This window comes from Colobus angolensis, unplaced genomic scaffold (genome assembly GCF_000951035.1).
Source record: "Colobus angolensis palliatus isolate OR3802 unplaced genomic scaffold, Cang.pa_1.0 Scaffold141, whole genome shotgun sequence".
Taxonomy (NCBI): domain Eukaryota; kingdom Metazoa; phylum Chordata; class Mammalia; order Primates; family Cercopithecidae; genus Colobus; species Colobus angolensis.
In genome coordinates, this window is record NW_012114500.1 from 2,520,035 (window position 1) to 2,536,943 (window position 16,909).

Genomic DNA, 16,909 nt, shown 5'->3' on the forward strand with positions numbered 1-16,909 from the left:
CCGTTCCACTCCCAGCGCTCTCTCAGACCTCTCAAATGGCTAACTCTAGTCAAAGATCTCCCCCTGTCTCAGACGTCCCCTTGTTTCTAAACCCTGAGCAAACACGCATTCCATTCTGCTACTCAAACGCCAGCACCTCCCTCTGCAACATAACCTCCCCTCCTAACACCACCCTGTGTGCCCCCCCCGGCTCCTTCTTCTGGTGCAATGGCACTCTACACAAAAATCTATCCACCCAGACCACCCAGTCTCTTCTATGCCTCCCTGTCACACTAGTCCCACAGTTAACTTTACGGACCCCTGCCGAATACCTCCAGTCACAAAGTGTATGGGAAGGCCACCCCCATACCCAAGCTAAGAGGGCCATTTTCCTCCCTGTGCTTGCAGGTATATCCCTCACCACCTCAGTCATCTCAGCCGGACTAGCCGGCGGGGCCCTGTACAAGTCAATACAAGTAAATAACAACCTGTTTCGGCAGTTCTCCACAGCAATGGAGGACTCTGCTGAATCCTTAGCCTCCCTTCAACGACAGCTTACTTCCTTAGCCCAAGTTACTTTACAGAACCGCCGAGCCTTAGATTTACTCACAGCTGAAAAAGGAGGTACCTGCATGTTCCTAAAAGAAGAATGTTGTTATTATATAAATGAGTCAGGCTTAGTAGAAGAAAGAGTCCAACGCCTACACAAACTGAGCTTAGATCTAAGAAAACAACAGTTCTCAACTGCTGCTAACAGCTGGTGGAACTCCTCCATGTTCTCTCTACTAGCACCCTTCCTAGGGCCCCTGATATCCCTGTTACTCCTTGTCACCATAGGCCCCTGCATAATAAACAGAATCTTACAATTTGTCAGAGAAAGATTTGACACCATCCAACTGATGGTCCTCCGTGCTCAGTATCAGCCGCTTCACCCAGAAATAGACTCGGCTCAATGACAAATTCTCGAGGTCCAAGATTGGACTCCCAGTTACCTAAAGAGGGGGGAATGAAAGGACATAAAATTGTGTATGCTGAGGCCCTATTGCTAAAACCTGTGCCCTACATCCTTAAAGATTTTGTAAGTTCTTGTTTTCCTGCTTGTGACATCCAAGAGAGTCACAAGACGCGTTTAAGTAAGGGTCATGTCACGAAACCGGTTGTGAAACCAGTTGCAAAATGATTAACTGCCTTTGTTCTGCTTCTGTAAAACTGCTTCCCTGCTTCAAGGTTTGCGAAAACAAGCCCTGCCCTCGCCCTGCAAGCCCCTGATAGACAAACGTCACCAGAAATTCTACATTAACTGAAATACTAAAAATGGCGGGAACCAATCATAAACAGCCAAATCGCCTGGTTCAAATGTCAACCAATCCCAAGCCTGAATTGTACAAAATCCCCTCTGACTCTGTACTTGTTTACTCTTGGCCATAAAAAGCTGTTCTGAGCTCGGATCTGTAGCTCTCCCGCCTCACTCATTTCATGGGCGTGTGAGGGTTCCAGGTTCGAACCTGTAATAAAGATCCCTTTGCGCTTGCATTGACGCCTGACTCTGGTGAGCTTTTCTGGGGACTGAACGGACCTTACAACAGGGGAGGTTTTGTGAGAGCTGTTTCTATAAGCCTTTGTACTAGGCCTCAGGCACAGGGTATGACACAACATCCTACAAGAATAAGCACACCTATCATGATGGCAAGAGAAGTAAGGATTGAGGACATAAGTTCTTTCCATCTGTTGAACCATTTTTCCATTAAATAAGTGAAGGGATCATTTATTCCTGAATTCTTAGCTAGTTCATTGGACAAAGCAGTAAGATCTTATAATGCTTTTGTTATGGTTCCATTGGGAGTAGTATTAATAGGTATAAAAGTGCAACATTGAGTTCCAATCATGACACAGACTCCACCCTTTTCTGCTAGTATCATGTCTAATGCTATTCTATTTTCCCAAGCCATTTGGCTGGTGGGTCCTAACTGTATAGCTATCCCTTTAATAGCATCTTTAGTATAGTTAACAAATCGTTGCTGGTTATAATAAATGTAATTTATCCAATTTACGTTTTTATTTACAATTAACCACAAGAATAGTATAGACTCAAACTCCGCAATTATTTGATTTTGGGACTTAAATTCATCTGGCACCCCTCTCAGGACTCCAATGGCATCTATATAAACATGAGGGTCAAAGGACCCATGAGGGACACCTCTTGTTTTATGACTATTTGTTTTTATTCTTTTTGGTTGATGAAATACCATGGTGAAAGGGATAGACAATTGGAATAGAGCACAAGTGCCACTCCAGTTACTTGGCAGAGTGTCCAGTAATGGTCCGCCACAATACTACTATACATCCGCTTGGAGATGGATTGGGGCAGACTGATTGGTTAGCTCTCAGAATGACTTAAGCTCACTGCATCCCTTTAGGTTTCCAAGAAATGCTAAGTTTTCCCCTTGTCTTGAGAGGCACGAGATAAAATTGGCATCAAGAGACAGAAGCTGGATGACCCTCGGGGGCTGACCTGCAGGGTGCTGGACTTTGGCAGAATAGCAGAGAGAGAGCTTGACATAATTCATTACTCCAGGCTGTGGGGTGCTGGAAGAGACCTACCAAAAAATTAATGCCTGGCCTGCTAGAGGACCATTCAAGTGGAAAGGGGACAATTTGGGCCTCTGTCCTGTTGTGCGCACAAGGGTAACTATTGCTTTTGTTTATGGATGGAATGTTTAATCCATTCCAGCCAGGAATTTGCATCTTTGTACCCCATCTCTAGAGCTATAGTTTGCCTTAAATTCTTTAACTCTACAACCATTACCTTAGTTGGGTCGTTCTGGAGATAGGAGGAGATCGCTGAGCCTGATATGTTTGGGAAGAGTGGTAGGTTCCATACATTCTCTGGACTCTGGATCTGGATTTCTTTATTGTTTTTAGCTGATGGTTTAGCTAACCTCAGAGAGAAGATTTCTATGGAGTCCCATCCTGTAACATCTGCTCCTAAGCCATACCATTCAAATATGGAGGGTTCTTGGGTCATTGTTTGGGGGTTATCCATAATTAGCAATAAGGGGTTATATTGTAATGACTTACAATTTGGTGGGGTGGGACCACAAATAAGTCAGGGTTTCTGTTTTAGTTCTCAAAACTTGTTTCAAGAAGGGAGCCTGGCTGTCCACCCTCCATATTAGATGGTCCACCAAACAACTGTCCAGTCACCACAGGGACTTTTTAAGGCTCTATACTTATACTTGGTTGACTCACTATGGTATGGACATAGATTCTTATCCACATTTGATAGCTGCCTTTGAACTCGTTCGTCTTCACATGGGATGACTGAACAAGTGTCAAACTGGAGGGTTAAGGGATGATTACTTTGAATCATATTAAAGACAAGGTGACTTTCTGTCAGAAAGAAAAGGGAAAATAAACAAATGATTATTAAGCTCTTTTTAGAGTTAAGTTGGTGGGAGTAGGCCCTGGGGTGCTGGCCCATTTTTCTCTGGCTGTAGAAGTCACTGCTTTCACTCGTGTGTGGTGTGTCCATTCCCTTTCAGCTGTGCGGACAGCAGTTTCTGTCGTCACGAGCACTAGATGGGGTCCTTCCATAGCCAGTTCGAGTTTTCCTTCTTTCCAGCTTTTGATGTGATCCCCAGGCTGGTGCTGATGTGCCGGGAACTCCAAAGGTGGTGTCTGTGCTAAAAGGCCTTTAGTTCTGAGCAAAGAAAAAGTAGAAGACAGACCAAGTATATAGCTTTTGAGGAACTGATCTTTAGTTTCAGACATAGGAATACCAGCAATGGAGTGTAAATAGGGTAACCCATATAGCATTTCCTAAGGAGATAAGCCACTATCTTTTCGAGGGGCACTTCGGATTCTTAACAAGGCAATGGGGAGGCATTTAGTCCATGGCAACCGAGTCTCTAGGATTAATTTGGTTAGGTGGTTCTTCACAGGCTGGTTCATTCTTTCTACTCTTCTTGATGAAGGTGGGTGCCAGGGGGTATGGTATTTCTATTTTATTTCTAATGCTTGGCCTAGCTTTTTAAATCACATGTACATGGAAATGAGTCCCATTATATGAATCAACATTTTCTATTAATCCAAACCTGGTTATAATACTTTAAATTAATGTCTTAACTACATTATTAGCAGTCACATTTGAATAGCGAATAACTTCTACCCAGTGAGTGAGATGATTCACTATTACTAATAGGTATTTCAGGTGACTAATTGGAGGCATTTCTGTGTAATCAACTTGAACACTTTGGAACGGTCTTACTCCTGGATTTCTTCACTCAAGGGGTGATTTTCTTAAAGCCTGCTTATTAGTTTTTTTTTTTTTTTTTTAACATATTAGACAGCTATCCATAACTTGTTAGGCCAGGGTATAAATTTCTGTACACCCATCATAAACTCTAAGGACTGTGTCACACATTGCTTGGGGCCCCTGGTGGGTCCCTTGATGCAGCTGAGAAAAGACTTCCCTCATGAGGGGTTTGGATAACATTTCTCTTTGATCTGATAATACCCATTTTACTTCTGGGTTTTCTTTAGCTCCTAATTTTATTAATTTTTCCTTTTCAGTGGGAGAGAAAATGGGGAGTGCAGTAGGACAAGGGATTAAGTGAAAAACAAGTGCCTTCGAGGAAATAGCAGCCTGTTTGGCTACCTGATCTGCAAGGTTATTTCCCTGATATTCAAAGGAAACACCTTTTTAGTGTTCTGGGACATGGACAATAGCTATCTCTTCTGGTAACTACAGGTTACTTAATACTTGGGTGATTAACTCTTTGTGGACGAGATCTTGGCCTTTGCTGTTAATAAGACCTCATTCAGTTCAAATTTTCCGGAAAGTAGGAGCTACCCCAAGGGCATACTTAGAGTCAGTATAAATGGTCCCTTCCTAGTTTTTCAAGTATTTTATAGCCTGGCTCAATGCAAACAGTTCACAAGTTTGGGCAGACCAATTATTAGGCAACCTTTCTGTTTCTGCTAAAGCTTCTGCATCCATTATTGAGTACCCATTATGTGTTTTTCCCTCAATTACCTGGGAGCAGCCATCTATAAATAAATGCCATCCCATTTTGAAAGGGGTCTCTCCTAAATCTAGTCTGAATTTTGTTTGGTAGTCAATTAAATCTCAACATGTGTGTTCTCTTTTTAGGTTCGGAGTCCTTGTTAAGAAACCTGCTCGGATGAGTGAGTGATCAGTGGTTAGTGTTAAATCATCTCTTTCTAATAGAATAGCTTTGTATTTTAAGATCCTAGAGTCAGTGAGCCACCTCCTTGCCTTTTGGTTTAAGCAGTTCTAACTTGATGAGGCATGATTACCATTAATTTTCCCCAAAAGGTTAACTTCCTGCTTTCTTTAGTCAATAACATGGTTGCCACAATGGATTGAATGCATTTGGGCCATCCACATGTCACTGGGTCTAAAATCTTTGATAGAAAAGCTACAGGCTGCCTGCAGCCTCCGTGTTCCCGGGTAAGCACCCCCAAAGTCACCCCATTATTCATGTTAACAAAAGAGTGGAATGTTTTTTTCTAGGGAGGGTAAGGCTAGAACAGGGGCACTTATAAGCATATGTTTTAATTCTTCATGTTGATGAATTTCTTCAGAAGTCCACAGATGATGGTCAGATTTCCACTAGGTAAGTTTTTGGTATAAAAGTTTGGTGTTTAGAGCATATCAGTCAATCTGTAAGCAGCAATATCCAACTAATACTAAAAATTTTCTGAGCTCCTGAATTGTTTGAGGCAAAGGTTAGGATATGATTCCTTCTACTCATTCCTTTGTTTACCTTTACTTATTAAGTGCCCTAAATATTTAACTTCAGGCTCTACAAACTGGAGGTTTTCTTTTGAAACTTGTAATCCTAATCCTTCACCTTGTAAACGGTTAAGAAGGTTTGTAGAGAAAACAGCTACTTTCTCTACATCTTCACCAGATATTGGAAGAGCATCCACATATGTGTTCTGAGCAGACATATGTGTTCTGGGGTATGAAGTCGTTCTAGAACTTGTTCTAAAATTTGGCCAAAAAGGTTAGAGGAATCTGTGAACCCTTGGGGCAAAAGTATCCATCGGTACTGTTGCTTCCATCCAGAATGAGGATCTTCTCATTAAAAAGCAAATCTGTCCCCACTGTCCTCAGCCAAGGGACATGCCCAAAAGGCAGCTTTTTAGTCTATTACTGTAAACCATTGATGGTCATATGGGATTTTGCTGAGGATGGTATAAGGGTTAGGCACTATGGGATGAGTAGTCTAGACTATTTGGCTGATAGATCTGAGGTCTCGTACTAGTCGGTATGACCCGTCTGATTTCTTTACAGGCAGTATTGGGGTTTTATAAGGGGACACACAGGGTTCAAGGAGCCCATTGTGAGTAAGACTTTCAATTATGGGCTTCAAGCCTATTCTGCCTTATAGGGGAATGGGATATTGTTTTCTTCTTACTACTTCCCCAGGGGTTTTTAGCTTTATGTGTATCACAGGTGAGGATCCTTTCTAGTTGCGTTGCTAAGAGTCTGGGTTTATGTGTCATGCTGGGGGAGGTCCCAATCCCCTTGTCCCTGAGGCCACTGCAACAAGGCAGTGGGATGCTACATCTCCTAATGGGAGACAATCGGGGACCCTTCCCCGGAGGAGAAAGGAAATCCCTGATGAGCCCCCAAGATTGTTGGAAACAAGTGCTCAGTGCCACAAAGAAGAACCAGCAGTGGAACAAAGGATTTCTCGGCAAGGCAATTTACTTCTGCAGAAGGGTGCTGCCTGCATCAGTCATGATTGCAAGAGCATCCTGAACAAAGGACAGCAAAGATTTTCATTCCTAACACAGTCCCTGCTTTTATGTCATTCCCCATTGGCTGGAATCAGACCACATAACCTGAACTAGTCCCAATTGCCTAAACACTTAAAACTTCTAGATAAGATAGGCATGTGATGGGGGAGAAGGAGGAAAGGGAAGAAGGTTTCCTACAGAGAATGAGAAGGCTAACCTTTTTCCAAATAAGGAAAGGAATGTAGAGTGAGGCTGAGACATGTATGGGCACATTAGGGCACAGCAAGAGTGGGAGGGCTGTCTGCAGGCTAGAGAAAAGAGAGTACAAGTAGATTGAGCCTCTGAACAAAGAACAAGAACATTACACAGTTAAACCCTTCGAAGAGGAATTCATTATCTCTGGCAAGCATGAACAAACTTGATCTCCCAACCTTGATGAGCTGGCAGGGGTATCTGTTGAGTCTCCTCCTGGATTTCAAATCTCCCTGATCTTTTGGTTTGAGATTCATACTCTATTCAAGTGACCTGATTCCATGCTCAAGGCAGATTACAGTTCTACTTTAAACCTTTAAGGTAAGAGTTTTGTTTGTTATTCTCTAGAGAATCGGCTTACAGCAGAATTGTGATTTTCACTTTTCTTTGAGGTTAACGTTTTGTTGGTTTCACCTGTTGGAGTTCACAACCTTTTCTCTTGTTCAAAATTTGGTCAAAGAGAAAAGAGTTTCTCTTTGATAAGAGAAAGTAAAGTGTTTGTAACTTAAGGAACAAAACATATATTTATCTTATATATATAGCTAAATTATAAATATATATTTGCTTAAGCTATACATATATTTATCTTATACATATATAGCTGATTTATATATATGTATATATTTACAACTGCCCAGAATCTGAATCTTGGTTCAGTTGACAAATCTAAAACTATTCTTTTTGAGACAACACAATAATATATGACTATTTATGAGGTCCACTGGGATTTTGGCCATTTGGGAAAGAAAATCTAAATTATGGGCAATTGTGTCTCTAAAACCAAATTTTCTTCCTTAAGAAAAAAATCAGCCATTATAAACACCAGCTGGATTTATGTTAAAAACTTACAAAATCTCTAAATGCAAATATTTGGAACACCGGTAATGTACAGCTCATGATAACCGCAGATTACAATGGCTAAAATGTAGTTCCTTCAAAATTTATCTGTGTTGCACAATTAGAAGTTGTGCATTAATTTTTCTGTGTGCACAATTAGAAAAATCTTGTTTTAGAACAAGACAAATTGAATGGGAGGTTTACGTCCAGTATCACCTAGAAGCTTCTAAAAGAATTCTGAAAGAAAAACATTGTCTTCATTAAAGAAATAAACAAAAAGATATTTGGAACTATTTATAAATTTAAAAAGACTTTGAAAGCTTTCTCCATTTGAGACCCACATTGCAAAATTATTAAATACAACTGAGAAAATTTTTACAGTGAAAGAGATCTGACCTAACCAACTCCATCTTGCTTCTAACCTTCAACTTGTCCTTGTTCATTCCTGGGTATAGGTCAAACTAATTGGGGAGGAACTTGTAGTTTAACTTTGAAACAAAGATAATAATAGCCCTTTCCAAAAACAAACCTCCTACCTACTTGAAAACTAGACTGCCTTTTTAGGACTGACAAATTAACCACAAGTTTAGAAATTATGGATTAGCAGTCATGCAGCTGAAGGCTACAAGATTCTGACCCTCCCAAATTGCTCCCGGGGATAATGTCACTATTGTAAAACCTAAGATCAGTGCTTGAAATATTTTGCAGTCCCTGTATTTGATAGATTAGCTGGCATCAACCTGATTAACAAACTGACTTACCTAGTCTTGTGCCCCACTCCCATGTCCCACCCCCCACCCCCTCACCAGGAATTGACTCAGTGAAGGAGGATGGCTCTAAGTCCCTATGATTTCAGTTCCAACCCAACCAATCATCATTCTTGACTTACTGGCTCCTACCCATCTAATTATCTTTACAAGCCTTGATCCCCAAATTCTCAGGGAGAGTGATTTTAGTAATAATAAAACTGTGGTCTCTCATAAAGCCTGCTGTATATGAATTAAACCCTTTTTTCTATTGCAATTCTTCTGTCTTGATAAATCAGCTCTGTCTACAGTGGGCAAGGATAACCTACTGGGCAGTTACAAAATTGGGTGGTCATCTGGGATCACCCTTGTGGCCAGCTGCCTGTGGTTCAGTAGCCCTCCTCTGGTGATGGATCCAGAAGCCAGCCCAAGTGGCCGCCTAGTTCTCTTGGACTGGGGCTGTCTCTGGCATCTTCTCTACTAGTGGGCTACTGTGGTGCCAGTGTGGATGGATTCAATTTCAATGAAAAAATACTCTCAGGGAGAGTCCCATATCTACAGCCTCATCACCAGGTGTCTGTAGCCCCGTCATGGGATGTCTCTCTGTCTCCCCATCACTGGAAGTCTGTACTAATTGGATGGAGAATAGAGGACTTATTTGAAGGAACACTCTTAGTTTGTGATTTGTCTGGAATCTCTGTCTGGAAAGTATCCTTGTCTTTTTCTTGTGTGTGTTTGTATATGTAGAGGAGATCTCTGAAAAAATTGTGGATTGAAATCCAGTAGGTTCTCCCAGTTTGTCTGGCCAGTTACATTCACTGAATCTTGAAACAATTGTTACAAGAAGCCCAATAGGCCTGACTCAGGGTGACTGTTCATTCTTCTGGAAGCTGCAGAGAAAGGGAACCTGGAAACCTGGTACGCCATCAAAAAGCATAAACACTTCTTACCAGCCAGGCCTCTGGCCTCTGTGTGTGTGTATGACCCAGTAAACATCACAGTTTGCCTCCTACGCAAAGGTTTGATTAATAGAAGAAAGGATTTGCGAGACTAGTCTTAGGTTGTAGCAAATCTTGCGTGCTTTGTTCTATAAATTTGTCTTTCTCTGTTGTCCTGAAATAGAGAGATTGGTATCATAGGATAGAATATGGGCTTAGGACCTCTATATACCCCTTTTTAAGACAGCACAGAAGGCTGGGCAGTCACAAAGTTTGATGAGGGGCCCTGAAACCATTACCAGAATAAGTGTCTCTCTTGTCTTGGTTTATGTCCTTGAGAACTTAATGTTGTGATAATGTGGAGAATATTTCCTCTTGATCTCTGCCATCCAGAGGACAGGAATTTTGGGAGTCATGTCACAGGTAGTCTTAAAAATTATCTTGAGCTGTTAAAACTCATTTATAACCTCAAAAACGACTGCCTTAGACTCCTGGGGAGAGCAACAGTAAACAATCCTGTGCTTTAGCTCAGTAGCTAAAGCTCTGAACCTTCACAATAGTGGCTTGGGTTCTATTCCCACCTTATGAAACAAATCCTTTCTGGTTTATTATTTGTGTAAGTTTTGCCATTTATTGATTCTTCTTACCCCATGGACAGCTTCTGATTTGTCTTGAATTTTCCCTTCTCTGAACTACCTATGGGGAGATTTTAAATCTTGTAAAAAATAAAATTAAATTAAAAAGAGTGCGTGTGTCTGAGAGAAACTGCTTACCATCTCTTTTAGAAAACTCATGCATCCATGGTTATTATTTTATGCAAATAATCAGGCCAGGCATAATAATACTAAAACTTACTTTGCAAATAAATTTGTCCCACTATGATTTGTCTTTAATAAAAATGGGAACTGGAGAGAGAAAAATTATGTTGCAAAAAATTATAGTACATCTGTTTTTAGTTGTTCTTCAGTTTTTATTATTTTCTGCAATTTTGACTAAATCCTAAATTCTTTGTGGGCATTTGTGTCCCCAAACTAATGCTTTCAAATTTTTACTTTTAAAACTGGTAATTGCACTTCTTATCCTAGGACTCTTTATTTTACTTATACTATGCTGTTTGTGTAAATTCTGTACTAAAACTATAGATGAGAATACCAACATATTTGCCATGAAAGTCTTACAATCCCAGCCCAGTGTGCAAGAGTATAATCAGAGAGCTAACTGCAAAGCATTTCTGCTCTTCTCACCTTGAGATCAACTTCTATTTCCACTCTTCCCCCTTTCAGCAGGAAGAAACCAGAATGATCCTCAGTCTTTTCCCATCTTCATAGTCCACACCTTAAGAATAAAGTGTTATAAAACCCAAAGGAAGGGATTGCAACTGCCAATGCAAAATTATAAATGAGAAAATTGTTACAGTGAAAGACATCTGACCTAACCAACTCCATCTTGCTTCTAACCTCCAAGCTGTCCTTGTTCACCCTGGGCATAGGCTGAATTAAATTCGGGATGAACTTAGTTTATAGTTTCACTTTGAAACAAAGATAATAATGGCTCTTTCCAAAAACATATCCCCTTCCTGCTTGGAAACTAGACTGCCTTTGTAGGACTTACAATTTAGCCACAATATTAAAATTTATGGTTTAGCAGTCATGTTGCTGGAGGGTATAAATTGCTCATGGGAAGAATATCACTATTATAAAACCTAAGATCAGAGCTTGAAATATTTTGCAGACTCTACACCTTATGAATTAGCTGGCACCACCCATATGGGTAAATTGGCTCATCTGGTTTTGTGGCTGCCACGCAGGCGTCAAATCACTAAGATTTCATTGTCAACCCAACCAGTCAGCACTCTGGACTCACTGGCTCCTACCCACCAAATTATCTTTACAAACCTCAATCCCCAAATTATCAGGGAGACTGATTTAACTAATAATAAAACCTGGTCTCCCATATAGACAGCTGTGCATGAATTAAACTCCTTCTCTACTTCAATTTCCCTGTCTTGGTAAATCAGCTCTGTGTAGGCAGTGGGCAAGGAGAACCCATTGGGCAGATACACTCTTCGCCTACAACCGTCTCCTTTTCTACTTGTTCCTTGGCTTCCACACATCTCTTAGGCAGAGATTTCTGAAATTTCACAATGCACTTATTTCCTTCTCTCAAAAGGAGGAAAATGTGTTTAAATTTGGAAGAGAGGGAACAAATGGAACAACTACAGAATTAAACTGCTGAGATTATAAATATATAGTTTCGACAATTTTTAAACAAAAACTCATATAAATAACACTGATTTATTGACCCAATATCAGACATACCCTTTAAATTTGCCCTGCAGTTCCTTGGAGATATACATCCTATCACGTTTTTGAAATGAGAACGTCCAGGAAATTAGCTAAGCAGCATTCCAGCTGAGATCTTATCTGAAACAAGTTAAAATCCTTTAAATACTCAAACTGCCTGCTTTTGATCCCCTACAGAATTTACAAAAAAGTCCTCCACACTGTGGTCTAGTTGGTAAGATTCTGTGCTTTCATGGCTATACCCAGGTTCAATTCATGCTTGGAAACTCAGTCTCATTTGTTTAAAATTATTTACTCAACCACTTGGAGTAAATATTTGTTATTGATCCCTTTCCCTTACAATAAACAGCTTTTGATTTCCTGATTTTTTTTTCACCTATGGGGCACACAGGGCTTTTGGGTTTCATGTATAGGCACTCAGCTAGGAAGCTGAGATCCTAAAAACGTCACCAGATAAAAACGTGAGTTGTACTCCATTTACAGCTAGCAAAACTTTTTTTGTCTTGCTTTTGTGATGGTTCTGCGTCTTGTGAGGACTGTGTTACACCACTTTGGAGAAGCCTCATGCATCCCTGGTTAATTCATAACCTTGGCTAAGGCTTATTGATTTTGGTGAGTCACTTCAAAAGGTACGTTTTGTTAAAAAAATAAAAAAAAAAAGATGGAAAACCAGGAATATAAGCTGTTTTGTCCAGCAAAAATCTGACAATAAAATATGTGAAATGAGTTTTTTTTAAGAACTCCATGATCAAAGGCCAGCTTAATTAAAAGCTGATATTCAAGCTTCTTCTTCCTCTTTTCTGTCTACAGTAACACATGAAGAAATTTAGAGATTTCTAATGACTCAGACCAGTTAACACACAAAAATGTACCACTCACCCTCTTTTTGAGGTATTCTGTTTTCCTGTGGAATCTAAAGAGTCATGGACATGTTCTTCTCAGGCCTAATGCTCTGCTCCCTTTTGAATTATGTTACTTGATCTCTTCGGCTTTTGGGGTGCCAGGGATTACTCTGTACTGAGAGAAAACCACCTATATGTGTTCAATGACTGGTGTGCAACTGGCAAAGGCTGTGGAACCGCCTTTGCAAAATTATAACTGAGGAAATTATGAGAGTGAAAGATATCAGACCTTCCCAAGTCTATCTTGCTTCTAACCCCTAAATTGTCCTTGTCCATTCCTGGGCATAGGCTGAACTAGCCTTGGGATGGAATTTAGCTTACAGTTTAAATAATAGCCCTTCCCAAAAGCAAAACTGTTCTCCTAAAATGAAGGAAAGGCCACCAGCCACAAAGTTAGGATGAGAGGGGCTGGAATTCTAAATCTTACCAGCCATTATTCTGGAGATTATAAGAACTGCAACTTTCCCAATTACTTTTGAAGATAACATCACTATTGTGGACCCAAGATTGGCCTTTTGAGATGTCTTTTCAAGTTTTTGCATTTCTGAAAACTGAATAACCCAACCTGGACCTGCCAACCGGTTCTGTGGGCCCCACCCTAGAACTGACTCAGCGTAAGAGGAGAGCTTCAACTCCCTATGATTTTATCATGAGCCAACCAGTCAGCACTCCTGACACATTGGCCCCCTACCCACCAAATTATCCCTAAAAAGTCTGATCCTCGAGTTGACCGATTTCAGTAATAATAAAACTCCAATCTCCCACACAGCCAGCTCTGTGTGAATTACTCTTTCTCCACTGCAGCTCCCCTGTCTTAATAAATTGCCTCTGTCTAGGAAGCGGGCAAGGTGAACCTATGGAGCAGTTATAGCTGCAGTTTTAGAGTTGGCTGAGAGAGGTTTCAATGAATAGCTGTTACTTCAAGGGGCTACTCATTTCTTTGCACATTTAGATATAAAGGCAGGTTTGAATATTTGAAGGCCATGAGATTGTTTACCACCAAGGGATACGACTCCCCTTGGCAACAGGTTAATTACAGAGTAGGCTGATTCGCATGCGCTGCCCACCAGCCTTGGAGAAATACCCCTGTAGTGAGGTATACTGTGAAAGTTTGTGTGACCCACTCTCATCGTGTTTCCCTATTTGGGAGGACCTGGGATTCATTGTAAAAGTGAGATCCTTGATTTTTAAAGATCTAGTTGTACTGTCTTTCAGTTGTTCCTGGTTTTCTTACATTTAAACACTATGTTCTGGAAACTGCAAAAATTTTCTTTGCCTTATTCATTAAATGACTCTACCCTGAAGTCAGTAATCTAATCAATAAACAAGCTAAGTGGAAAAGACCACCTATTAAGCTAGATTGGTCTCCAATAATACGGCTTTCTGGCATTCACCAGGCTATTTTGTAAAAGAAATTCACCTCTATAAAGAAAATCTCCATTTTTAAGGGTATCTTCCTGCAACAAAGCATCTAGAAGCTTTCACAATAGAGAAGACATTAGCTTAAAGTTTACATTAAAAACCTTATCTTCTCTTCCTGAAAATCACGGCATTTTTGTTTTTTTAGAGATAGAATGTCACTGTCCCTTAGGTTGGAATGCAGTATTGCAGACATAAGTCACTGCAGCCTTGTCTTGGGCTCAAGGGATTCTCCCACCTAAGCCTCCCAAGCAACTAAAACACAGGTGTGTGCCACCACAGCTAGCTAATTTAAAAAGATTTTTTTAACAGACAGGGTCTTAGTATGTTGTTTAGGTTGGTATCAAACTCCTGGCCTCAAGAAAGCTTCCAGCGTAGCTCAGGTTACAAGAGTGAGCCACCATGCCCAGCTGACAACCTTGTGTTGACTGAGCTTCACTTACCCCCTTTTTTTTTTGTCTCAGTAAATAATGAAATTTAGATCCATATTCTATGCCTTTGAGATGTAAATTTTATCCTCAGAGTCATCCCTTTAGAAGTGCAAATTTAGAGTTGCCTAGCTAACAATTTTCTTAAAATTATGTTTATTTTTTGTAGAGACTAGGTCATGCTACATTGCTGCGGCTGGTCTCAAACTCCTGGGCATAAGCAATCCTCCCACCTCAGTCTCCTAACTTGCTTGGATTACAGGCATGAGCCACTGCATCTGGCCAGCTAACAATTGTTTAGAATTTGGTAAAGAGAGAAAGAGTAACTATTTGAAGACTAGCAAATGAAGAACCTTATAAATCTACAAAAATCTCCTTCTGTCTCTGCATCTGTATGTTTACATATGTAATGTATATGTGATATTTCATTGCCAGAATATATCAAAGAGTTTTAATTAATTGGCTTACATTAAAAGAAAGCACTTAAATACTTTATCAGAAAAGTAGAAAGTAACTTAAATGCCTTTGAGCTAGTGACTTAGATAATCTTTGGTAAATAACAATAGTGAATGTTGTCAGTTTAATGAAAATAGCTGTGTCCTCAGAGTAGCAAAATACTCATGTATTTAACTTTAGGGTTCTTCTTTAGGTGGCTCCTTTCTAACATTTATATGCTGCAAAAATAGCCCAGAAATAATTAAAGATAATGCCTAGCTTTATTCAATGTCTCATAAAATTGTAATGAATAGTTTATATGGTTGTTAAAAATAAGTAAATCAGGTGCAAATACATATAAACAAACTCTTCATAGTTTCAGAAATCTTTTTGGTAATTTGAAACCTTAAAGTGAAATTACATAATAGATACTCATTGAATGTCAAGGTCATTTATAAATAAGTAAAAATATTAAAACAAACTATAATAACTGTAATACATAACTTTATAATATAAAACATTAAGCATACATTAAAGTTTATATAGATCTTTTTTTATGTGGTATTGTTGGGGTACAGAAAATTATTTCCCAAAATATGGTGCTTAAGCATGCAGAGTGCTTTTGAAAATTAAAAGGCCTCAGAAATAAGCCTCAAACTCAAGATCCCCTTTACCTTGTCTTATTCATCTCTGCCCCTAGTACAGGGGAAAATTCTTTATAGAATTTTCTAATTTAACCAGGAAAGCTTCTTTGTAAAAGTTACACAATTTCCTCTCCCTGAAATGTCATGATCTGTTTAGGAAAAGAATACTGAGGAATACAAGCACCCCTGGATGTACTTTTACATAATATAATGCCTGTCTCCTGTACTCATTTAAATCTTAATGATGGACAGGGCATGGTGGCTCAAAATAGCTATCTGAGCACTTTGGGAGGATTGGTTGAGGCCCTGACGTTCATAACCAGCAAGGACAACAAAACAAGACTAGATCTCTAACAAAAGAATTAAAAATTAGTCATGCATGGTGTTGTGTGCCTATAGTTCCATCTACTCAGGAAGTTGAGGGGGGATAGATTGCTTGAGCCCAGGAGTTCGAGGCTGCAATGAGCTATGATTGTGTTATTGTACTCCAGCCTGGGTGAGAGAGTGAAACCCTGCCTCTGAAATATAAAATTAAAAAAAAAAAAAACATTCAAAGAGAATCAAAAGCTATTTTTTTTTCTTCCTGGACTGTTCGTTCTCCCTAATAACCATTTACCGCCTCTCAGAAAATTATCTACATTCACCATATCCTCCCTTCTGTATGAAAAAGGGTATATAAGCTTCTGTGCAACATTGAGGAATTGAGGTATTCAGCCCCCATGCACAATAAATTTGTCTTCCTTTTATTGTATTAATTTTCCTTTTTTCTGTTGACTTCCAGTGAAACTTAAGAGAGTGAAGGGGACATTTGCCCTTTCACTCCTATAGTATAGAGAAGCTAAATATATTTGAATCTGTTAGTAAACATTTTTGTTTTATTTTATGAGAGAGTACATGTTTCTAAAAATTATGAAATGTATATTTATAAAATATTGATAAGTGACAGTTCAAATTGCTTAATTTCTAGGTTTTCACAAACAACTAAATTATTGCGAGTTTAAATTACATATATTAAAAATTCGAATTAATATATGTAATTAAACTCCTAGAAATAAGAAAAAAATATGCAGAAAGTGTACAAAAAAGTAACATGGATTTTTGATAAAGAAACTTGAACACATAGTGTTTTTTCTCTTATGCTTGAGAGAGAATTTTGTGTTGTGAACCCCACATATCTGAGAGACGTCTCAGTTACTTTAGAAAGGTTATTTTGCTGAGGTTGAGGATGTGCACCCATGATAAAGCCTCAGGAGGT